Source organism: Protopterus annectens, chromosome 5.part1, assembly GCF_019279795.1.
Source record: "Protopterus annectens isolate FY-2018-M chromosome 5.part1, PAN1.0, whole genome shotgun sequence".
NCBI lineage: Eukaryota > Metazoa > Chordata > Ceratodontiformes > Protopteridae > Protopterus > Protopterus annectens.
The window spans coordinates 65,656,804-65,681,454 of NC_056736.1; the positions used below are offsets into that span (position 1 = coordinate 65,656,804).

The 24,651-nt window shown below is 42.6% G+C and overlaps 1 protein-coding gene across 3 annotated transcripts in view; it reads left to right on the forward strand.

Annotated features, from left to right (window-relative positions):
- DIAPH3 (diaphanous related formin 3) overlaps positions 1-24,651 on the forward strand; it is a 4,946,160-nt gene that overhangs the window by 3,944,640 nt on the left and 976,869 nt on the right. The window lies entirely within an intron of this gene.

Here is a 24,651-nt window from a genome sequence, read left to right on the forward strand (position 1 = left end):
CTACATGCTTCTCAGATGCAGGCATGGAACCTGCTTTTCAAGCATCCTCAGAGGCCTTGCAAATGTCCACCATGGACGTCGAGGGGGAACAATGACAGATTATTTCTGAAGAGTCTAGGGAGATTCCTCAGATCCTTGTTAGGAAATAGGTGCTGGGTACCTTAATCAAATCCAGTCAGAGATCTGAACCTCCACGTTTCATCAGATTAGATGTCCTGGTGAGGAAAAGGCAAACGACTAAGCATGTGGTATCAGCCCACAGGGATCCACAAAGGGAGTGGCAGGACTTCACTCAAGGTTTTTTTGATGCCTTGATGACACTGAAGCCTTCTCGGGGGGGGGGGTATTTCCTGCACCTCCTTGAATGTTCATCATGTTTTACTATTGCAGTCCTAGCCAATGTGTTATCCGGCTCCCGGTAGCCCTCGATCGGACAGAATACCAAAGGTAAGTAAAAATGATGGCTGTCATCAGTAGTAAAGGACGTGAGGGCGTCCGATACAAAAGGAGGCAGCCGACATCACTTCCCCAGTCTTCCTTGCCACGGAGCCTGAAGCAGAAGCATTTCTTGCACGAGTGCCAGTCAGCAGTTTTTACCTTTTTTGTTTCCGACTACAAAGTTGAAGTCAACTACAGCTAAGTTCCCCATTGGGGATCCTCTTTTCTTGCCTTAACGAATGTCAGAAAAGGTTAATAATTGTCTTACCTGTGGAAAGCTGATTCCCCATAGATATTTTCATTCCTATTGTATTATTTGTTTAAGCCTTGACCACAACGTTCCTAATTGTGATCGTTGTGCTTACTTTAATCTGCGTGCTATTCATCGTCGGGCTAAGCATTTTGGAGTTTGGCCTAAGTTTGTCGGTATGGCGTCCGCTGATCTTCAGGCTTTGGATATCCCCAAGAAGCGTAAAGGTAATGACCGTGACAGGCTTCCGAAGGTCAAGTCCTCCGATGATGTTAGGTTGGTCATCAGTCATGCGGTAGCCAATGAGGCACCTTTGCAGCCCCTGCAGCCTGCAGATTTTCAACCGCAGGCCTCGGTTGAGACCATTTCAGAGGCCCCAGGCCTCTGGCATCCATTTTGCCTTCTGACCTTCCGCCTGTTGCCTCTTCAGCTGGATCCAGAGCTGCGAAGCTGACTCCGGTGTCCGAGACCTCCGTTCTTCGTTCAGACAGCAAGCTCATACCGACAACTTTGGCTGCAACTTCAGCTGTTGCCAGGCCTCCCATGTCCTTTAGACTTGCAGGTAAATCTTCCAGTCTCATTCCCCTCATTCTCAAATGGTTAAAATGACTGATGACTTTTTGACTCTTATTAGGTGTTCACAGTCCTTTCCAGGTTCTGATACTTCTAGCATTTTTGTTGATGAAGAAGAAGTTTCTCAAGCTTTCTCTCATTTTGAGGATTCAGACGCAGAGGAGTCCATCCCTTCTGCTTCTCCTCCAGAGGATTTCTCTTTTGGTGATACTTTAAATACTCTCAGGGAACATTTTAAATGGGAAAGTCAGGACTACCCCCTTTCTAAGAAAAGGATTACGGAGTTTTTGGATTTGCCTCAGCATAAGCCTTTGGTTATTCCACCTGTGTTGGAAGTTGTTGATGATGTTTTTTTTGGAAAATTCCTTGACTCCAACTTCAGTTCCTCCTGCTCCCAGGAAACCTGACAGGTACTATAGAATCCCTGATTCTCATTTGTTTCTTTTCAGGAATCCGTTGGCTGATCCAGAGGTTATTTCTCAAGGCCTTAAAGGAGTTAAGGCCACTGTTACTAAAAATCCTGTTCCTTCTGACAGGGAATCCAGGAACCTAGATAGGTGGGGTAAAAAGGTTTATACCTGTGCCACTCTTGCTATTAGGTCTACTAATTGTCTTTTTTATATGCTGAAGTACCAGCAGCATATACTGGAAGCTATTAAGTCTAGGATAGCAGGTGTGCCTCCGTTGGCGGAGAGTAAGGATATGCAGAATTTTTCCAGTCTAGTCAATAAACATTCATTACATTGTGGTTTTGACATTCTAGAAGCCTCCTGTAGGGCTACAGCTACTGGCTCTGTTATTAGAAGGCATGCTTGGCTCGGGGAGGCCACCCCTACTAGAGCCTGTTAAGGCTAAGATTTTAGATGTACCTTTGCATAAGGACAGTCTTTTTGGCAGCAAAGGAGAAGAAGTGCTCAAGAAGATGGAAGACAAGGCCAAGTCTATGCAGACAGTTAAAGACTTTCTGCAAGTTCAGCCTCCTCACTTTAGCAGGAATTACCCTTCTAAGAGTTGGGCATTCCCTGATACCAGCAGACAGAGCCATTCTAGGACTAGAGGTTACCAATCTTCTAGGGGACAGGTGACTACCCCTCAAAGGTCTAAGCGTTGGCAGGCTTCCTCTTCCAAGGAGGGAAGTTCTAAGCCTGCATCTCAATCTAAACATTCTCAATGACTCTGTCCAACGTCTGCCTGTTCTTGCCTGCCCGAAGAGTCCTTTAGGGGGAAGGTTGACCCATTTTACAAATGTCTGCGCCACCATCACGGAAGACAAATGGGTATTCAGAATTGTATCCTAGGGCACAGGTTTTCTTTCCACACCTTTCCAGTACCCAAAGGATTCCCGGACATTTCTCCAAACCAAAGGGCAGAAGTAGAAAAGCAAATTTTGTCTGTGTTACTCAGCAGGTAGGCTAGGGTTTGTATTCCAGACTTTTCGCAGTTCCAAACAAAGAAGACATCTGGCGTTCTATCCTAGATCTATCCGTCCTGAACTCTTTCTTGATAATTCCAAAGTTCAAAATGCTCACTCTGCATCATCAGTTGCTGCCAATGTTAGAAAAGGATTCCTGGCTGGTAACATTGGATCTGAAAGAAGCTTATCTGCACATCCCTATTAGAGAAAGTTGCAGGCAATACCTTCGTTTCAGGGTGGGCAAGCAACATTATCAATTCTCTGTGCTGCGCTTTGGCTTATGTACTGCTCTAAGAGATTTCACAAAGTGCCTGGCTCCAGTCATTGCTTTTTGCAGGCAAAAATAAATTCCGATTTATCCATACTTGGACGACTGTGTAATTCAAGCAAATTCTCAGGAACAGCTGTTAAAGGATCTAGAATTTGTAAAGACTCTTCTCTCTTCCCTGGGTTACACTCTCAACGTGGAAAAATCAAAAATGGTGCCATCGAAAGAGATAACATTCCTGGGAGCGAGTCTGAACACAGCTGCCCAGATGATATATCTCACCCAGGAGAAGCAGATAACTCTTTCAATTTACTTCAAGAACTTGGCAAGCCTGTCCCAGCTCCCTGCAAGGAAATACCTGCAAGCTCTGGGATTCATGGCATCTTGCATTCTCATGATTCCATATGCAAATCTGCATATGAGGAAATTGCAATGGTACCTCAAGAACACTTGGCGTCAACACACACAGGACCTGGATGTGATAATTCCTCTGCTTCCATGTCTGTGGACAGAGTTTCTATGGTGGGCAACAGCCTGTCTACAGAACAAAGGCATGCCTTTTTGTCCACCCCTGGCCACTCAAGTTCTTACCACAGACGCACCGGACTATGCCTGGGGAGCTCACCTGGATGGCAGATGCATACAGGGAAGTTGGAATGCCCAGCAGATGCACCTGCACATAAATTTAAAGGAGTTGATGGCAGTCCAGCAGGTCTTACTAGCTTTCAAGCATCTTCTTTCTGCAGGGACCCTTCTTGTCAGGACAGACAACACCACAGTCATGTGGTACATCAACAAGCAGGGAGGGACTCATTCTTACCTCCTGTGCAGACAGAGCATGAGTCTTTGGTCCATAGCATCATCCCTGGGCATGCATCTCCTAGCTCAGTTTCTTCCAGGAAGGCTCAAAGGTTTGGCAGACCAGTTGAGCAGACAGACCCTGCATCCTCATGAGTGGCAGCTGAACAGAGCAGTTTTTTACAGCATCATTCAACGTTGGGGCACTCCTCAAGTGGATCTCTTCTCCTCTCCGGACAACCATCTTCTACCTATTTTTTGCACCAGACAGCATCACAGCAGAGCCTGGAGAGTGGATGCTCTGTCCTTCCCTTGGATGCTGCTGTCAGTTTATGCCTTCCCTCCACTTCCTCTTCTTCCCAGAGTATTATTGAAGATCAGGGACGAATGACCAAGGACTATTCTCATAGCTCCGGACTGGCCCAGACAGCATTGGTATCCACTGTTTTGCAGTCTTTCCCAATTTCCTCCTTGGCATCTTCCTCTGAAGCCAGATCTTTTGGTTCAGGAAGGGAGAAACATTCTACATCCTAATCTTTAGTCTCTCCATTTGGCAGCTTGGCTCATTGTATGATTCCATCCTTTTTTTCTCTTCCCTTTCCCAGCAGGCGGTTGACGTGCTGAGGAAGGCCAGGAGGCCTAGCACTAGGAAGTCTTATGCTGGCAAATGGGAAAGATTCTCTCTCTGGATGCAGGCTAGAGAGGAATCTTCTTCTCAGCCTACCCTTCCTCTGATCCTGGAATACCTAGCTGATTTGCTTCAGGGTGGTCTTTCTTTTTCCTCTATCAGGATCCATGCTTCAGCCATTTCTGCTTATTGTTCTTTTGAACAACCCATTTTCTCTCATCCTCTGATGAAAATGTTTCTCAAAGGTACTTGCAACGTAAAACCTCCCAGAAGGGTGCCTACTCCAGCTTGGGAGCTTAATTTTGTTCTAGAGAAACTCACTCTTCCTCCTTTTGAGCCAACTGCCACTGCAGATTTAAAGTTTCTCTTGTGGAAGACTGCTTTCCTCTTGGCTGTAACTTCAGCAAGGAGGGTTTCGGAGCTACATGCTTTGATGGCTGTGGAGTCCCTTTTCTTATTTTCCATGCAGATAGGGTCTCTCTGAGAACTAACCCCTCCTTTATGCCTATGGTGATTTCTAGCCTGACTCGTAATCAGTCCATACATCTTCCTACCTTCTTTCCTAATCCTCGAAATAGAGGTGAGGGGATCCTACTTTCTCTTGATATGCATAGACAACTCAGGTTTTACCTGGACAGGAATAAAGACCTTCGGAAATCAGCACAGCTATTGTTAACAGCTTTGCCCCTGGAGCCCAAGGCAAGGCTATTTCTAAGCAATCCATTTCTAAATGGATTGCTCATTGTATTACTTTTTGTTATTCCTTTCATGGCAAGGTTCCTCCTCAAGGGGTTAGGACCCACTCAACTAGAGCAGCTTCCACTTCTGCAGCCTTTTTAAGGGGTGGCCCTACTACAGACATTTTGGCAGTTGCCACATGGTCTTCTGTCACACTTTCACAAAGCATTATGATTTGCCTTTGTTTTCTAGAGACCAAGGCAGAGTTTGCCACTGCTGTTCTGCAAGGCATTATCTCCAAAGCTTGATTCTGTTGGTTCCTCTTCCCTTTTCTCTGGGCTTTGGTAATCAACCCATTGGTTAGGACTGCAACAGTGAAACACGATGAACATAGTACAGTTGTGTACACTTACCATAAATGTAGATGTTCAAGTGTATTCACTGTTGCAGTCTTGCTTTCCCTCCCTCCTTCCCCCTTTTTACTTTTCCTAAGGTACAGGCTAGATTTGGTTTAAGCCTTGTTTTCTGGGGGCTTCTGACCGTTATGGCAAGAAAGACTGAGGAAGTGACGTCAGCTGCCTCCTTTTGTATCGGACACCATGATGTCCTTTACTACCGACAACAGCCGATGTAATTTTTTACTTACCTTTGGTATTCTGACCGATCGAGGGCTACCGTGAGCCGGATAACCCATTGGTTAGGACTGCAACGGTGAATACACTTGAATATCTACATTTATGGTAAGTGTACACAACTGTACTTTCTTTAGCCATAAGAGGGCTAGAGACCTGGCGTCTTCAGACAAGGATTCCGACTCTGAGGCTGATTCCTTAGATTATTCCTCTCAGTTTCCTTCACCTATAGACTATAGTTCTGTGGAGGAGGAGGAATCAATTTCCTTCACCTATAGACTGTAGTTCTGGGGAGGAGGAATCAATTTCCTTCACCTATACAATATAGTTCTGGGGAGGAGGAATCTGTCAGTCCTGATTCTCCCTTGGAGGACCTTTCCTTTGGTAACATGGTCCTGCATGTGATGGAGCATTTCATATTGGTTATCCAGAAAAAGTATTATGAGTTGTTACAAATGAACTCTTCTAAATCTTCAGCTTTCACTTCTGTGTTGGTGCTTTTTTAGATACCATCTGTAATGCTTCCCTGACTATGGATTCTCAACCTCCAGCTCCTAAGAAACCGGATAGGTTCTATAAGGTGTAAGATGCCTGCAAGTTCTTGTGAAAGTGCCCTTCCTCTGATCCTACAGTGATTTCTGTATCAGCTGCTAAGCCTTCTGGGCTGTTGCCTTCTTCCAACCTCCTTCCTTCAGAAAAGGATATACACCCATGGAGAGGATTGACAAGAAGGTTTAAACTTTGACTACTTTAGCCTTCAGGGCTATCAATTACCAGACTCGTATGACAAGGTACATCCTGTCGCTTCTTTCCCAGATTAGGAAGATTGTTTCTGGTATGCCTGTCTCTGAGGGTAAGACCTCTGCTCTCTCCTTGCTCATTTCCACTTTTCAGGTTACCTGTCACTCTGTTAAATGCAGCTATTATATCCTGTAGGGCTGCTTCCTCTAGCTCAGTAATTAGGTGATATCAAAGCAAAGCTTCTTGGATGCTCCCTTGGAGAACCAGAATTTGTTGATACTGCTTTGGCTGACCTTTTCAAGAGTTACAGCATCGGGGTAAGGTTATGAAAGATTTGTAGCAGATTTTTGTCTCATTTATACCCAAGTTTTAAAGGAACTATCCTAGTAAGACTGTTTTTGTGTAGGCTGCCTAGACAGTCTTCTTCCCTCAGGCTTTCTCTTTCTTTCCAAGTTTAGCAGCTGATTATCAAAGACATGTGGATTCTCTCCATTATCTGGCAGGATTACTTTATGACCTGGCAGATCCCTCCCTCCTTTTCCGGTATTCCTCATCCCCCTGCAGAACAGCTTCCTCATTTTCCAGGGGTATTGCAGGGGCTGGTGGACCAGGGTACCATTTAACTGATTTTACAGACCAAGAAGGGTTTAGGTATTTATTTTAGGATTTTTATGGTCCCCAGGAAAGAAGGTTCTTGCAGACCTGTCCTGGATCTTTCCTTTTTGAGCACCTTTCTCATAGTGCCTTCCTTCTGAAAGCTGTCTCTTCAGAGTCTGTTTCCTCTGTTGCTCCCCCAGGCCTTTCTGGTTACCTTGGATCTGAAGGATGCTTACCTTCACATTCCTATCCACCCTCTATTCAGGAAATATTTGAGTTTCTGTGTTTCTTCCTCTCATTTTCAGTTCTCTGCTTTGCACTTTGGGCTTACAACAGCCCAAGAGTGTTCACCAAATGTATAGCCCCTGTAGTTGCCTTTTGCAGGCTTCAGGGCATTCAGATATTTTCTTATCTGGATGACCTCTTACTTCTGGATCCATCTCATTCCAAGCTACTGCAGGATCTTCATTTTACCCTACTTTTGTTTCACAGACTTGGGTTCATTGTCAAACTTCAAAAGTCAATGCTGACTCCATCTCAGGATCATGTTTTCATAGGCTGCCAGTTTCAGGCTGTTCAGTGTTGGCATCTTTTCCTGCCTCTAATGTTTTATCCCTCACAAATTGTTCCTACTTCCCCTGTCCTCTCTTCTAGCCAGGGAGTTTCTCAGGGCTCTAGGGTTCATGGCCTCCACCATCCCCATGCTCCCATGGGCCAGGCTTCATATGCAGTCATTTTAATGGTGCCTAAAATCAGTATGGCTTCAACATCTCCGCCCACTGGACCATATGGTTCCTCTGCTCCCTTGTCTCAAACTGGAATTTCACTTGTGGATTTAGCAGCTTCTTTCAATCCAGGTGTTCCTTTCAACCCTCTTCCGTCATCTCAGGAATTCTTCACAGACGCATCAGAGCTCAGGCCCGAGAGCCACTTCAGGCACCCTGAAGGTGCAAGGCCTTCAGTCACCTCAGCATAGGGCATATCACATCAACATCAAGGAAATGTGGGTTCTCATTATGGCCCTTCAAGCTTTCTTTGCTCTCTGGGTCCCAGGTCCCATGAAGGTTTACATGAACAGCAACACAGTCGTGGTTCATCAGCAAACAGGGGGGCACAACGCCTTACCTTCTTTATAGGTTAGCCTGTGAAGCATGGGAAATATCCAGCAATCTGCCGGTCACTCTACAGGCAGTCTGTATACCCTCTGAGTGCAGTCTTGTGGTAGATTTTTACAGGCAGCGTCAGGTTCAGGACGCACCTTCATGAATGGATGCTTCACAGTGATGTGTTTCTGGACATAGTTCATTGGCAGAGTATTCCTCAAGTAGATCTCTTTGCCTCCCCTCTGAACAGGCAACTCCCTTACTTCTGTTCCAGAGTCCCAAGTCCTTTGACTTGGATGGTACATGCCATGTTTTTCTCTTGGAAGGAAATGTTTCTCCCCTTCCTCTTCTTCCAAGGGTCCTACACAAAATCGAGAAGGACTCTCAGAAATCTTGTTGGTGACTCCCTTTTGGCCCAGACAGCACTGGTTCACCCTCTTATGTCTTACCAGTGGCACTCATCACAAGTTACCTTACTGCATGGATCTTCTCACTCAGGACAAAGGAACTCTCCTTCATCCTCATCTGTCCTCTTCAATTGATGCTTTGGGTGATTGGGTTTTGATTTCTTTCTGACACTGGTTTTCTGAGGATGTGCTTAGGGTCCTGCAGGAGGCCAGGAAGCCCAACGTCACAAAATCATATATGTCCAAATGGAATAGATTTTTTTTTGGTGTCTCAGACATCACTCAGACCCTTCTCATTGAAGATCCTTTTGGTTCTTTCCTATCTTTGTGAACTGCTGCATGCTGGCTTGGCATATTCTTCAGTGAAAGCCCACTTGTCAGCCATTTCTTCCTGTCACTTACTCCTCCTTTGGCCTGTAGGTTTGAGGTCAAGCAGTTTCCTAAAGGCGTCCTTCATATTAGACACCCAAGAAAGTCCATTTCCCTCTTCATAGGATCTTAATGTTGTCCTTGAAAAGCTGACAAGGGCTAGTTTTGAGCCTGCTGCTGCTTTGTAAGATTATACTTGAAAGACAGTTTTATTGTTTGCGTTAGCCTCTACCAGAAGGGTATCTGAACTACAGGCCTTGATGACAGTTCTCTTTTTTTTATTTTTTTCATAGAGATAGGGTTTCTTTCCATTCAAATCCTTCTTTTATGCCAAAGGTGGTTTAATGAGTGGTCACTTAGTCTGTCTAGCTTCCTTCTTTTTTCCCTTCTTCACAAAGTGTTAGTGAGAAGGTTCTTCATACCTAGGATTTGCCTAGACAGCTCAGATATTATCTAGACAAAACAAAGGACTTTAGTAAATCTGATCAGCGTTTTGTTTGTTTTCAAACCAGGACACTGGGCTTGCCAGTTTGTATGCACACTATCTAGTATTGGATTTCAAAGGCCATTTCTTTTTGTTAATTCTTTTCAGGGTAAGCATTTGTCTACTTCCACGAGAGAGAGAATTCCACTTGAGCAGTGGTTTCCTCAGGGGCTTTTTTCAGAGGTTTGGACACCAATTCCTTCCTTGAAGCTGCTACTTGTTCTTTGGTCCACACTTTCACAAAGCATTACAACTTGGATGTCATTTCCAGGGCCATGGCAGGTTTTGCCATGGCCATCTTGTACGGGTTTGTGGAGGGTTCCTCCTTGCCTTCACTGTAGCTTTTGTACTCCCTCAGAGGTTATCAATACTGCGACAGTGATATAGGAGTACACAGTACAGTTGTGCTAAAATTTTAGCAAAACAGTAGATGTCTTTCTTTTCACTGTTGCAGTATTCACTCATTCCCTTCCTCCTTCACCCTTCTCTTTCTTTACATGGGTGGTAATTTTGTACTGACTGAAAGGTTCTACTCCTTCCTTTCTTATTCTGGATGTACTTGTCCTTTCCACTGGGGGTCCTGGTTCTCTTGGAGCACTTCAGTTCTGAGTTGGGAACATATGTACATCACCGTTATACCCTACGCTTGCACAGAGAGCATACATCTAATGTACAATGCTCCCTAGGTAATAAAGGCTTTGGTATACTGACCAGATGTTGGGCTATCCTTGGCAGGAGGTACCAGAGGTTATGAATACTGTAACATTGAAAAGGAGGACCTCTATTGTTATGGAAAGATTTTACACAACTGTGCTGCATGCATGAGTAAACATATAGATAGATTTATTAAAGTGGGAGTTAGACAAGTTATTCAGGTTGCATTAGGGTAAAGTACACTTTAGGGGTAGGGTAGCAAGCTATAGGCATAAGTTCATAGGTCAGTGCCCGGCTTTTGAGCCAGAAGACCATTTATAGCCCAAATTGTAGGTACCCATTGAAGCAACTAATTTGTACATAGTTTTGACCCCTATCCTTGAGAGCTTGACAGGCCAGACCCAGGGTATATTTGCAATTACCCATCCACTTGTCTAGGTTATGCTTAAAAGGGGTTAGAGAGCTACTTTGCTTTGCATCCAGAGGAAGTTTATTCAATAAAACAGGCATTCTCTGGAATCTATCTAACCAGCAGGTCCTGTTTTATGTTTTGGGGGAAAATTAAGATTATTTGAGTGGGTGTTGAGGGTGTTAGTAGTTTTGGGGAATTGCAAGAGGTTGTGTAAGACTGGATCTTTTGAGGCTGTGTAGGCTAGACAGTGACCACCCCTCAAGAGTCTTTAGGAAACAGAAGAGAGAGAAAGTGTTTTAAGGCAGTCTGAGTAGCTTAATGATGTCATTCCCTGTCAAACTTGTTCATATATAGTAAATAATGTGGGAAGAAATAGCCAGGGAATTGTTATGGCTAGGCTTGTATAGGCCCTAGGGCTGATAGCTTAGTACCAACCTATGAACCTATATGGTAAGAAAGGTTCATATCAAAAGGTGCCATTATACTGTATTATTGGCCTAGTGAGGGAGGAGTATAGAGGCATGGTAACTTCCTTAGATCTGGAAGAAATACCCCTGGTGATTCGTCTATCACAATGAAAAGATTTTTTAATAGTGGATATATGGTAAGCAAAGGATAGTTTGTTGTCAATGAAAATGCCCAAGTCCCTAATGGGTGAGTCAACTGTCAAAGCAGTCTCATATATGAGGTAGGTGCATGTGTACTCTGTTTTACCTAAAATAGACAGTGCTACATTTCTTGGCATTTAGTTATAGACAATAGTTTAAGCAACACTTATTGGTGGGTGTTAGTTCCTCCTGAGGAATTTGAATGTTGAATGGGGAGTTAATGACACTTCCAAGTTTGTAATCATCTGCAGACTGTATGAGCCACAGGCCCTTGATGTCAACCTTTACATCACAAAAGTAAATACCAAAGGGAAGCAGTCCTAGGCCCAGTCCATGGGGGCAGCACTGATAACTAGAGCATGCCTCCAAACTAATAGATTAGATTCTTTCAGTTAGCCATATTACTATCCAGTGGGTAACATTTTATTTGATTAAGTTGTCAATACTGCCAGCATGTGGAATGGTATTAAAGGCCTGGGTAAGGTCCAGATAGACGATGTGATCCAATGTGCCTTGATCTAATACATCTGTAGCATGTTCTAAGAAGCCCACTAGGTTCAGGGAACTAGGAACTGCCTTTAACAAATCCTTACTGACCTGTGTCCAAGGCTTGGAGACTGCCTGTGTTATTTTTAGTATGTTTCATAATGATGCAGTCCATTACTTTGCAGGTAGGTCTGATGTGGCTTAAAGGCTGATAGCTTCCTTATCAATAGTGAATCCCCCATTGTGGAGCAGAAAAGGAGTATACACGATAAGTCCCAATAAAATCACTTTAGCTAGCAGATGTAGGAGACTCTGTCTCTAATACTTTTACTGTGGGAGAAATAAAGACACCTAGTTGAAGTTTGCAGTAATTTATTCAGTTAAGCAGGTAGATAGTTCTAATACATTACATTCAACAGGTCAGTTATTTAAAGACAGTTGCACACAATGGTGGGAGGGTCTGTGGTAGCTGATTGGAGGAAAATCTGTTAGAGGTTAGTTCCTTGTTGTAATATTAATGAAAGATCCATGAGAGTTAACCAGCTCAGTAGCTTAAGGAACCCCATTTTAGTTAAAAGGTTTTATTTTTATTTTTAACGTCTAACAAACAAAACATAACAACACAGTATTAGCAACAACTATAGAAATATATTTAAGAAACCACTTTTGCGTGGGCTTCATCAGGTCCATCTAATAGAGGCGTTCACACTTTGTACATTGAAAATGCCTGCTTTTACGAGGCTATCACCAAACTTTATTAGTCTGTTTTGTAACAACATTTAAAATGAGAGGATGTGTCTGCATCAGTGGGGATCATATTCCTTGGAACAGAGTATGAAAGTTTTATTACAGAACTTTTTCCAGTCCATCACATGTAATATGAGAGGCTATGCCCACTTTCATGGAGCTCATTATCTCCTGACATATAATATAAAAGGCTGATATTCTCTTGTATAGCAAAAGAAAAAGGTTTACAGTGCCTGCTTACAAGACACTCGTATACATGATTAATGTGACCAGTCCCCATTCTTCTTTTTATTGATGAAGACAGACTTTTTTATATGCTGGGTAGAGTGTAAATTCAGGCCAGAGGAGGACAACAGAGGAACTTACCTCTGTGGCCACCCTTTTTACACTTACTGCAAATACATGACCAACAAGGACTACTACTTTTGTCCAGTATTCAGGAGAAAAATCAACGGCACTTATTCTGGTAATTGCAACACTGCTTTTGTGATATACTGTGCACAGTGTGAGGGCTGCATTTTTACATAGGGAAAACTGTGAACAAATTCAAAGTCAGAGTAGCATACCACCTGTATGACATCAGGCTCCTCTGGTCTGAATTTGGACTTTACCCAGCCCTTAATATTCCTGGTAGTCTCAAATATAAAACAAGGATAAGGTCTTAGAAGTTTTTTGAGTTGTTTATTGTCTGCACTCATTACCCAGTTGTGAGTCATGATCTTTCTGGGGGGTTTTGTAATCTACTGTAAAAGTGAGTGCCATGTTTTTACTTTTGTCCTACTGTGGATCCCAGTATTGGTTTATTTTGAGCCGTAGGAGTCCCCCAGAGGATCCCTCAAACTTGGGTCACCTGCCTCATTTAAAGTTCTGATGGGGCTGAGGATGGAATTTAGTAATCTATTGCCATACCCCCTTGCCAAGGAAGTCTTGGTGTATGCCGATTAGATTTGTGATGAAATCTCTAAGCTCTTTGGAGACAAGTGCAATTCTCATCCCTTGAGATTTTATAACCTTTATCGTTGTGAACTGGGGATACATGTTTTTACTGTGCAGTAGCATATTAACACTGATCAGCTTTCTGAACAGGTTGTTGGAGAGGCATTTTTTCGGTGTCTTTAGATATGGTTGTGTCTAAGAAGTTGACCAACGTCTTTCTGTGACAGGTCATGAATCTCAGGAAGCTAGTGGAATTACTGATATGGTTGTCAGTCATTCACTATGGCTTCACCCCCTCCCAGATGATAAACATATCATCAAGAAAACAGAGATAGCATTTCATCGATGCAAAATAGGGGCTTTAGTACACTGCCTCCTCCTTCCATTTTCCCAGAGCCACATTGGTCAGGCTTGGGGCCATGGCCACCCCCATAGCTATTTCAGTAGTCTGTTTGAAAAACTTGTTGAATATGAAGTAGTTGTTCATGAGGGTTAGATCTGATAACCTTCTTACAACTTCTATCCCTCCTGGTAGGACATTCCTGTCCTTTTCATATGCCTCTGTTGTAACTTGAGTACAGTAGCTGTGTGGAAGCACTGTAAAAAGTGCTTCCACATTTATTGTGACTGGGATAGTGGAATTGCTAACTGGAATATTTCTAATTTTCCCAAGAAAATCCAGTGTGTCTAAAATAAAAGATGTGTTGGCCTCTGCCATTGGTTTTATCAAAGCATCAAGGTAGGCGGATATTGTCTCAGTTATGTAATCCCCACTTGTCACTATTGGTCTTTAGGGAGGATCAGAGATATGTTATGGAGTTTGGGGATACCAAAGAAGCTTGGTATTTTTGGGTGGGGTTGAACAAAAAGTCAAAAAAGCTTGGCGTCTAGTAAATCATCCTTATGTAGAACTCTTAGATGCTGTCTTAAATTATTATTATTTTTGACTCATCCTTTTTTGTTGTACAAGAGAACTTCAGGCTTTCATATTATATGTCAGGAGATGATGAGCCCCACAAAAGTGGGCACGGCCTCTCATATTACATGTGAAAGACTAGAAAAAAGTTCTAGAATAAAACTTTCATACTTGGCTCCAAGGAATATGAGCCCCCGTGATGCAGACACAGCCTCTCATTTTACATGTGTTACAAAACAGACTTATAAAGTCTGGTGATATCCTCGTAAAAGTACGCATTTTCAGTTTTCAAAATTTAAACCACTCTATTAGATGGACCTGATGAAGCTCAGCTGAAAGTGTTTTCTTAAATATAGTTCTATAGTTGTAGCTCATAGACACAAGACACTTCCAACAGCTTGAAAGACCACAAAAGCACCTCACCAAGAGGATTACTGGCCTCAAACATATGTCCTATGCAGCCCGACTGAAAAAACTCCGGCTGTACTCAGTGGCATATCGCTCACTCAGAGGTGATCTCTGCCTGACGTACAAAGCCATGTCCAACTCATAATTGATGGACATGCTCCACCTAAAGAAATCCAAGTCACTGCGAGCCACGCGTGCTAGTGAACTAAACCTCGCCACAACAATAAATAGAACATGCTGGAGGGATAGATTCCTATCACAGAGACTCCCCATGCTTTGGAACAAAATTCCTAACTACATTAGGCACAGCCCCTCACTAACACTCTTCAAGAGAAGCCTTGACGAGTGGATGGGTAACAGAAAGTACACCCCTGGGATCACTTCATTGGCTCTGCTTGACAGAGGCTCAATTAATTAATCAATGGGGTGACGAAAGCTGACACACTCTGGCTAGGCTTATAAATGCCCTTGGGCAGATAGCCTAGTACCTACCTATGAACCTGTAGTGTGCTGTCATGTTTTATTAGAAGTTAAAAATAAAAAAAATAAAATCTTTTAATTAAGAATAAGGTTCCACAGGCTACTGAGCTGGTAAACCCTTGTGGATCTGTCAGGAATATTCAAATAAGGGACTAGCCTCTAAGCTGTGGGATTGGCTTCTTGTTTTTCCATTTTCCAGATTTTCCTCCAATCAGCTGTCATACACCTCCCACCATTGCCTGTAACTGCCTTTAAATAACTGACGTGTTAAATATAATGTAGTCAAACAAGAGCGCTAGTCCATCTACCTGCTTAACTGAGTAAACTAATGGAAACTTCAAAAAGGTGTCTTTATTCCCTCCACAGGGAGGGTATCAGAGAGGGAGTCTTATAGATCTGCTAGCTAAAGTGATTTTATCTGGACTTATCATTTATACTCTGTTTCTTGTTAGTCCTCTGGGTCACAGGTGGGAGACCAGACTTTACTCAAACCCTCTGGATTACCTCTTTTTCCTTTGAGGAGCAGAATAAGAATGATGCCACAATATGAAGACAAGATGATCAATTTCAACAATTGGCTTAAGTACTGGTGTCATTCAAAGGGGATCCAATGCCTGTCAGCTTGGGATGATATGCTCGACAAGCCACGATGATTCGCTAGGGACGGCTTGCACCTGTCACCCCTGGGCTTTCGGATATTGGCAAAGGCTCTTGCTACCCCCATAGTGCCATTTTTAGGCAAGGCTCAAAAGATAAACCCACCTCCATAGGTATCACAAGGGATAAGAAACTAAGAGTAATGCTACTCAACGCCAGAAGTCTAAACCTCAAGATGCACGCACTCGAAACTCTCCTTAGCATGGAGAACATCGATATCTGTGCAGTAACAGAAACCTGGTTCAGGGCTCCCAAGAGCACCCCAGCACTACCAGATTATACCTCATACCATGCTTTTCGGCCTCAAAACTTGGACCGAACCACAAAAGGAGGGGGAGTATCAATATTCATCAAAGATACCCACACCTCCAGTTTGGTGGCAAAGCACGAAGCATCAGAGACTATCCATGTGCAACTAACAGTGGGTAAAACTGCCTTCCAGTTTATAGCCTGCTACAGACCACCCTCCCAAACCCAGGAACCCCACTCGGCCTTTCTGAGAACACTGGAAAATATGAAGGTCTCTCCAAACACCATTATATTGGGCAACTTCAACTACCCAAACATAGACTGGGAGCATTACTCTAACTCCAACACCGTAGCCCAAAGGTTCCTAGAATTTATAAACTCAAATGCTATGGAACAACTTGTTACCACTCCCACAAGAGGGGAAAACATACTGGACCTGATCATCACCAACATGGGGACTCTATGCTCCAGACCAGAAGTGTATCCCTCACTGGTAAGATCAGACCATAAACTAATCTCACTGGATATTCACATCCCGACCCCACCCCCTGCCCAGAAAACCACAGTGAAAAACTTCTCTAAAGCAAATTTCACACTCCTCAAAACCGAGGTGGAATCCTTCAAAGCTCCCGGGCCTGTGGAAAATACGGCCCAGACCGCAGAATCCTTTATAAACGCATTCTATGAACACCTTTAGGAATGCATGGATCATGCGATCCCAAATAAAACCAAGACCCAATCCTCCAAAGGCAGACGTCCTGTCTGGTGGACCCCAGCCATAAACAAACTATACAATAGAAGGAGGAAGCTACTAAATGATAGAGCAAAATCCAAAAAAGGGAAGGCATCACTGATCAGTATTAGCAAAAAACTACGGGCACTCATAAAATTGTCTAAGGCCAGCTTCGAGAGAAAAATTGCACAGGACAATAAGGATAACCACAAGGCCTTCTTTAGTTATGTTAGGAACCTGGGTGGTAATTCCCAGATATGCTCAGAATTAGTCCAAAATGACAAAAAATACACTGAACCCACAGACATTGCCAACATCCTAGCTGACAGGTTCAGCGCAAACTTCTCCCCCCCCCCCCACCAAAAGGGCAAATATCTATCCCAGCAGAGTGCTGCCCCCCTGACATCTCAGATGCTCAGGTAAGAGCCACCCTCTCCAAAGCAAAAAACACAGCATCAATGGGACCAGACGGTGTCCCAGGCTGCGTCCTACATGAACTCCAAGAAGAGCTAAACCCAAACAAAAAACTACTGTTCAATCTCAGCCTTACTACAGGATATGTGCCCAAAGAGTGGCGTACAGCAACAGTGGTCCCTCTCCATAAAGGTGGTGCCTCAACGGATCCTGGAAACTATCGCCCCATAAGCCTGACTAGCTTGGTCTACAAAGTTATGGAAAGGATCATCATGGACCTCATAAATAAAGATATTGGGGACCTACAGACACTGGATCCTACCCAGTTCGGCTTTGTTAAGGGCAGATCCTGCCTCTTATACCTGGTTGATTTCTTTGAAACAGTCACCAAAGCCATTGATGAGGGGAAGGTGGTCCACGCAGCCTACCTGGACCTCGCAAAAGCTTTCGATACAATACCCCACTCGGGCATTATAGATAAGCTCGCCAGCTTAAATATAAACCCCTATGTCACTAGATGGATTGCAAACTGGCTCAAGGATAGAACCCACATGGTTAGAATTGCTGGAGCCATGTCAGACTCCAAGCCCGTTACAAGTGGTGTCCCACAAGGCTCGGTCCTGGGACCTCTCTTGTTCGGTATATATTTCTCGGAGGTACAGGCCAACACGGAAGGACTGTGGCTGACCAAGTTCGCAGATGACTGCAAACTGGGCACCATATTCGACTCTCCAGCCGACACAAGCATCCTCCAAAAGGGCCTCATAGAAACAGACAACTGGTGCCAGAGCCATGGCCTCAAGCTAAATGCCAAAAAGTGTATAGTCATCTCCTTTGGCAAAAACAAAGTGCCCACAAATTACCACATAGGTGGTAATCCATTAAGTACAGAAGAGGTAATTAGGGACCTGGGGACCCAAGTTGATAGCAATCTCTCATTTGACAACCACGTGGCCAAAGTGGTTAGAAAAACATTTTATATAGCCCACCTAATCATGAAGGGATTCACATCTAGATCAGGGGAGGTCATTGTGCCTCTTTACTCATCCCTCATCAGGCCCATAATTGAGTACAATGCCCCTTTTGGGATGTACCTTACCAGACACCTGCAGCAACTGGAAAGACCCCAAAAGTACCTCACCAAGAGGATCAAAGGCTCAAACAGATGCCATATGCTGCCCGGTTAAAGAAACTCCAGCTCTACTCAGTGGCATACTGCCTGTTCAGAGGCAATCTGTGCCTGACGTATAAAGCCATGTCCAACCCGGAATTAATGGACATGCTGCACCTCAGAAAATCCAAATCCCATCGAGCTACGCGCTCGAGAGACTTGAACCGCAGCACTGAAATAAATAGGACTTGCTGGAGGGACAGATTCATAACCCAGAGACTCCCTTCACTCTGGAATAAAATCCCATTCCAGGTTAGGCAGAGTCCCTCATTGACTCTCTTCAAGAGGAATCTTGATGAGTGGATGGGAGATTGTAGGTTTACCCCGGGTATCACTTCTGTGTCACTGTTAGACAGAGGCACAGTATACTAACCTCGAAAAAGGGCATAGCAAAATAAATTTAAAATGGGTGGCGGAAGCCAAACACATTCTGGCTAGGCTTATGAATGCCCTAGGGCAGATAGCCTAGTATGAACCTAATGATTACCACAGTTCTCCATTCCATAGGCATGAATGCAATGGAGCAGCTGAGGTTGAATAGTCTTGGTAGTGAGTCTACAAGACAGTGTCTGTTGCTGTCAAGAAGGCAACCTGACACATTATCAGGACCCATAAAACAAGTGTTTTTAGCCTTATGGAGAGGATTGAGAATCTGCTTAGAGGATATCCGATGGGATGGTATGAGTGTGCTGATAAGTTAGGAATGTTAGAGGTACGTATGAGAGTAAAGTTACAGCTTTGTTTGTGTACTAATATGTTGGTTATGTCCTCAGAAGATGAGTAAATGTTATCTATTAGCTTTAAGCAGTGTTGGGCATTACCTCTAAGGTTGTTGACAAAGGCTTTGTTGATGGCTTTACTAGAGGTAACAATTTTCAGTTCATACTTGACTTTTGGAGGAAGGTATTTTGTTTCTGAGTTATTTGCTGATCTTTTTTAACTCCACCTCTAGATGATGGGGCATTCAGTTTGTTTTTATGGGCTGAGATTCTTCCTGTTATTGTACATTTTGTTTATACTAGGGTTCCACCATAGAGGTTTATTCCAGAATTTGGCATTGTTTGTTTTATGGGGCAGATGCCTTGATGCATGCTTTGAGGTGGGCATAAAAATTATCCACAATTGTGGCAGCATAGATGATCAAAGTGCGGGGGGGGGGGGGTAAATTTCATTAAGTAATCTGTTAACTGAATTAGGTTTGCCTTAGTGTAGTCTCTAAAGATGGTTTTGTAGTAAATTGGGCTTTATTCACATAGTGAGTGTTACTGAACAGTGATCGGATTTAACCAGTGAGATGGCAACTGTAGGTGTTGAGCACATAGTGGCACTCTTAGTGTGAACCAGGTGTAATATTTTTTAACCCCTAGGTGGGACTAGAACCATTTGGTCAAGGGAGTTAGCATTAATGAAGTCCTGGAGTCTGTATGTGTATTTATTTGAGGTGATTTACATTTCCCAGTTAGTGGCGGCAGGGCTGAAGTCACCCAAGAGAATAGTGTTAGGCTCCATAGGCAGAGATGTCAGTTTGTTTGATATACTTCATGACTTGTAGGTGACATGGAGGGGGATTAGCAGCTGGCTATAATATGGTATGGAGTTCTATTTACCATAAAAAGAATATGGAGAAGTTTAAGATAATTTTCCTGTCTTAAGAGTCTGGAGATGAATCGGCTTTTTAGGAATACAGATACGTCCCCTCCACTAACACCGTCATTTCTCATGGTGGATCAGAAAGAGTGATAGGCACTGTAACCCTGCACTGTGGGGGTGCTATTATTGTTCTTAAACCATGTTTCAGTAATCATACAGATACCTGTATTTTTAAAAGTCAAAAATGCCTTTAAGGTGTGCAACTTCTTCTTTAGGCTTCTAGCATAGAGTTGCATTATGTTTGTACAGTTTTTTTTTTTTTTTATTATTTATGCGGGTAATTTGAGGAGACTGACTTTGCCTAAAAAGAAACTATGAGTGAATAAAAGGTCCTTCACAGTATCCAGAAGCCATGAGGAGAAAGGTGCAGGCCATCCATAACAAACTCAACAGAGGTGATGAATATCTCTTTTTGTGCTGATGTTGCTAAAAATCAGTTATCTTTTGTTCATATTGTGATATCATTCTTGGAGATTGTATGAGACTGCTCAGTACTTGTTTCACACCAATTTCAGATGAATAATGTGAGAGCGCGGTCATGTTACTCTTCATATGATCCAGGGAGGGTATGTCTCAAGTCAGTCACTCCCACGTGAGCAACGACCATGTAATTTGTATGGTTAGGGTGAAGGAACTTTTGTGGGTCCTAGAAAGACTGCGGATCCTGGCACCAGATAGGCAGCTAACCGTCGCTCTTCCTTTACTTAGCTTGGTGAGTGGTGCATCTGTGTGTCTGACTTTGGAGTTACCTATAACTGCATTGTTACTAAATTGTTGCCACAGTTTTGCTACCTTAAGTGCTTCTGTCTGCCAGCTGAGTGACTCCTTTTAGAAACTGTATTTTCAGTTGAGGAGTTTGCCTGCTACTGTGACAGTGACTGTCCTGTAAACCAAACTGTAAACTAAAAGGCATTTGTGATTTAGATGAGACTTTTTAAGTACCTTAGTGTAAGAAGGCTTATTTGTTTGTCTAGGATATGGTAGGCATGGTTGTATGAAGCTGAGTACCAGAACTGACAACATACTAGTTACAGTCTTCTGTCTTTAAAGGGACATTAGCCCTCAGAGTTAATAGGTACTTGCACCTCTCATGTATGTAATCATTTATAAGAAGAATTAAACAATTGTCAGTGAACATGGTAGCAGCAGAGAATTTGAAAATAGATTGTGCTTCTATGTTTGCCAGGTTGATCAAATTGTAGATGGAAGGAATAATATGCTGAACCAATGTAGTCAGTAGGTAGAGCAGATATGTTAAGTAAATAAAATGCTGTGAGGGGATGTAGAAGTAGGTGGTCAATATGTGAAACTAATGCAACAACTACTTGATACTACAGGGAGAAATTATGTCATGCGTTGTAATCCAAGAGAAATACACAAGTATAGTTTGGAATAGCATGCAGTTGAAGTATGAGGATAGTACATGAATTCAGTTTAGTGACAACAGTATGAGGGCTGAGTTACACACTATGATCTGAGGATAATAGAGAGCTATAGTATGGTACAACATAAAGTTAAAGTAGTATGGAAGCAATAACATGAATTCATTATAATAAAGACTGATCAAATCATAAAAATTACACACGGTATGCTCTAGAATAGCAAGCTCTCTGATGCTACTAGTAATATATTTGGGGAGGGGGTGGGGTTCAGATGCCATGCATACTTCAAAAGGTATGACAGTAAATTATGCTTGGAGTAAACAGAAGGCACAAAACACCCACAATTTTCATATTCTCACAGAAAAAAAGGCCAAAATGTGTCTCAAATGAGAAAAAAATGGCATAATAAACAATATTAATAGGTTAGTAGTAAATGCACTTTAAAAAGCACACAGATGGAGTTGAATTCAAAACACTTTTGTACTTGCCACTAGAACCAGGGTTGGATCTGGTTAGAAACTAGTCAGTAATGGTAGCAGTATATATCAAGGAAATGCCAAAGAGAGCAGCAGTACCTGCAATGCAGCACAGTTTAAAAGCTGCTGTTAAATAGCAGTCATTCACAAAAATCAACTGTAAATTAAGCCTGAAGAAGGCAGAACATCCAGAAAAACAGCAGTTTCCAACTTTCACAAGGGGAAAAAAGCCATAATGTGTCCCAAATGAGCATATTTCTGGCACAATAAATGATGTTAACTGATTAATAGTAAATGCACTTTAAAAGCACAAAGATGAAATTCATTTAAATAAAAATAAAAGAAAAAAAAATTCTTTGTGACTAGTAGTAAGGTTATCTCTTTAGAGCTGGTCAATCCAGCAACATGTAATAAGGAAAAGCAGCATAGATTATCCCATAGTTTTCATCATATGCCTGGTGCCAGTATTTGCTTATCTCTGAACTCCGGGAGCTGACATTTACCCATATTTGGATGACTGCTTCATACAGGCATACCCTGTTCAGGCTGTGCATGCCACTTGAACACTAATTCTGTTTTCTCAGTAGGTTGTTTGAGTGAGAGTCTAGTAATGTCAGATTTATAACCCTCTTGTTAAAAATATGTGGATGTCACCTTTCTGAAGGTTTTCCTTTCGTAAGTCAAAATGGACCACATACTGTAGGTCTTCCACTGGGCTTTCTTTGATTCACATTTTTTGCCCCCTCAGACCTCATTGCCACTGGCCTGGCCCCCAGTACCCAACGCTCATGCTGGGTCTGTCAGCTACTTCAAATCTCCCTCACAGACTCGCTCTGTTTTTGCTGAGGCTGGTCGTGGATTTTGAGGGTGTCCTGGAGGCTCCATTCATTTGTACTTCCTTCGGGGGGGGGGGGGTATTTGTTTATGACCTACCCACTTCTTTTTCCCCACCCACCACACTCATTTACATCTAAGTGCAATTCCTCTCTTTGGAACACCCCCCCCCCTTAGGCAGCATATCAGTGAGCATCCACCCACTTGGGATGGGCACGCACCCATCACTTCCCTGATGCTCCGTCAGTCGCCTAACCTGCCAATTGAACTTGAGGTGGCTAGCCGTAGTCAAGTCTTTATCCCTTTGCACTACAGGAGTGGCTTTTCATTTATATTTCTTAACCAGTATTCACATTTTTGACCATTTTGATTGTGCCAAATTCCAGGTTTCAGATGAAGAAAATGTGTGTTACCTCAGAAATGTCAGGCACAGGGCTAATTAGAAAACTTGCCCCATAAATTCCATCTGATGTCAGGGAGCTAAACCGAAACATTTTACAAGTTCATTATTATTTATCAAGTTAGAATCCCACATAGAGTTTTTAACCAAAGATATTTCAGACAGAGGGCTCTGAAAAATGTAAGAATCAGGAGCACTTGGCTTCTCAACTGAAAATGCACATTATCATGAAGTAAATGCTTGGACATTCACGTAACCTTAAAGTCTTTTAAGTCTCTATACTGAAAACAAGTCATCTCTAAATCATCACAGACAGCATCCCATTGATCCAGTAATTCAGACAAACAAAAATTAATTCTTTGTTCTTTGAATGTTAGCTGTGGTCAGTTGGATGCAAATTATGTTTATTGGCATGACAGGTTTATGTTGCTTGCATTCCCCATTTGAATACTTTTGCGCATTTAGCAGCAGAAAGGTTTCACATTGTCACAAATAAAAATTCAACAGTATAATTTTTAACTAGACCATACAGATGCTGGTGCTTAATGATAGATCTAGTTGCAGTTCACTGTAATCACCATTTGCTGATTTTGATTCCTGCTTTCCTGTCACAATGCTTTGGCCATAGAAACTTTTACTGTAAGTTGTCACTGTCTCCTTCATGCATTCTCTCAATCCCACTCCCATTCAAAAATTATTTCTGAAATAAAAAAGCAAGTATCTTTCTAATAACTTCCTTTTGGCTAAAGTTAGCAGCTTTGGTTTACCCTTTGTGCAAATGAGTCATACTCACATATTTTGAACTTTTAACAAGGCAAGGTTATTGATTCCAGTTTGAAGGCTTTCATTCTTGCAGCTTTTGACTGTTTACAGCAAATTATAATGTTTTTTACGTGATGATGTGGTGTAGAGACTTGCTATTAAAACAGTCTTGCAACTTGGAGAAAGGTTTTCCTCTGCTGCTGTAATGCAGAAGGTTTGAATTTGCCTTAGGTTTTACTATAATTGGCCAGTATGTTTGCTTCTGCACTTTGTTTAATTTACTCTGTCAGCAGTGTATAGAATATTAAAGTAACCAAAAGTACTTAAGTATAATAATACTCCAGAGATAAACAGATACAACAGGTGATAAAGTTTGTGTGATATATGGATTCTTATGGTTTGTGTCATATATAGATTCTGATTATGTCTGAGTTATTTTCTTTTACTAATGCCCATTTGACTGCCATTTCTGCTTATTTTCCATTTGTCTGCCTATAACTTCTGATTATGCTTAAGTAGTTTATTAGGGGCATGTTGCTTCTTTGAGTCCCCTAAAGAAAACATTCTAAGATGGTTTACTGGAAAGGTGTGAACTCTAGAAGCATTCTAGAGACAGCAACATGGTCTTCTGTATGTACTTTTACAAAACATTGCAAACTGGATTCCCTTTCCAGGCCCAGAACTGGCTTTGCTAGGACCATTCTCCAGGGGTTCCAGGTCCCTTATCCCTCTTCCTCCCAGGCCAGACAAGCTTTGGTAATCAACCCATATAGCCAAATGCTACTGCAGCAGTGCAAATGATGAACATAGTACAGTTGTGTAAGTTGCCCTTGCCATAACAGTAGTTTGAATTCCTCGCTGCTGTAGCAGCTGCAACCCTCTACTTCTCTATGTAG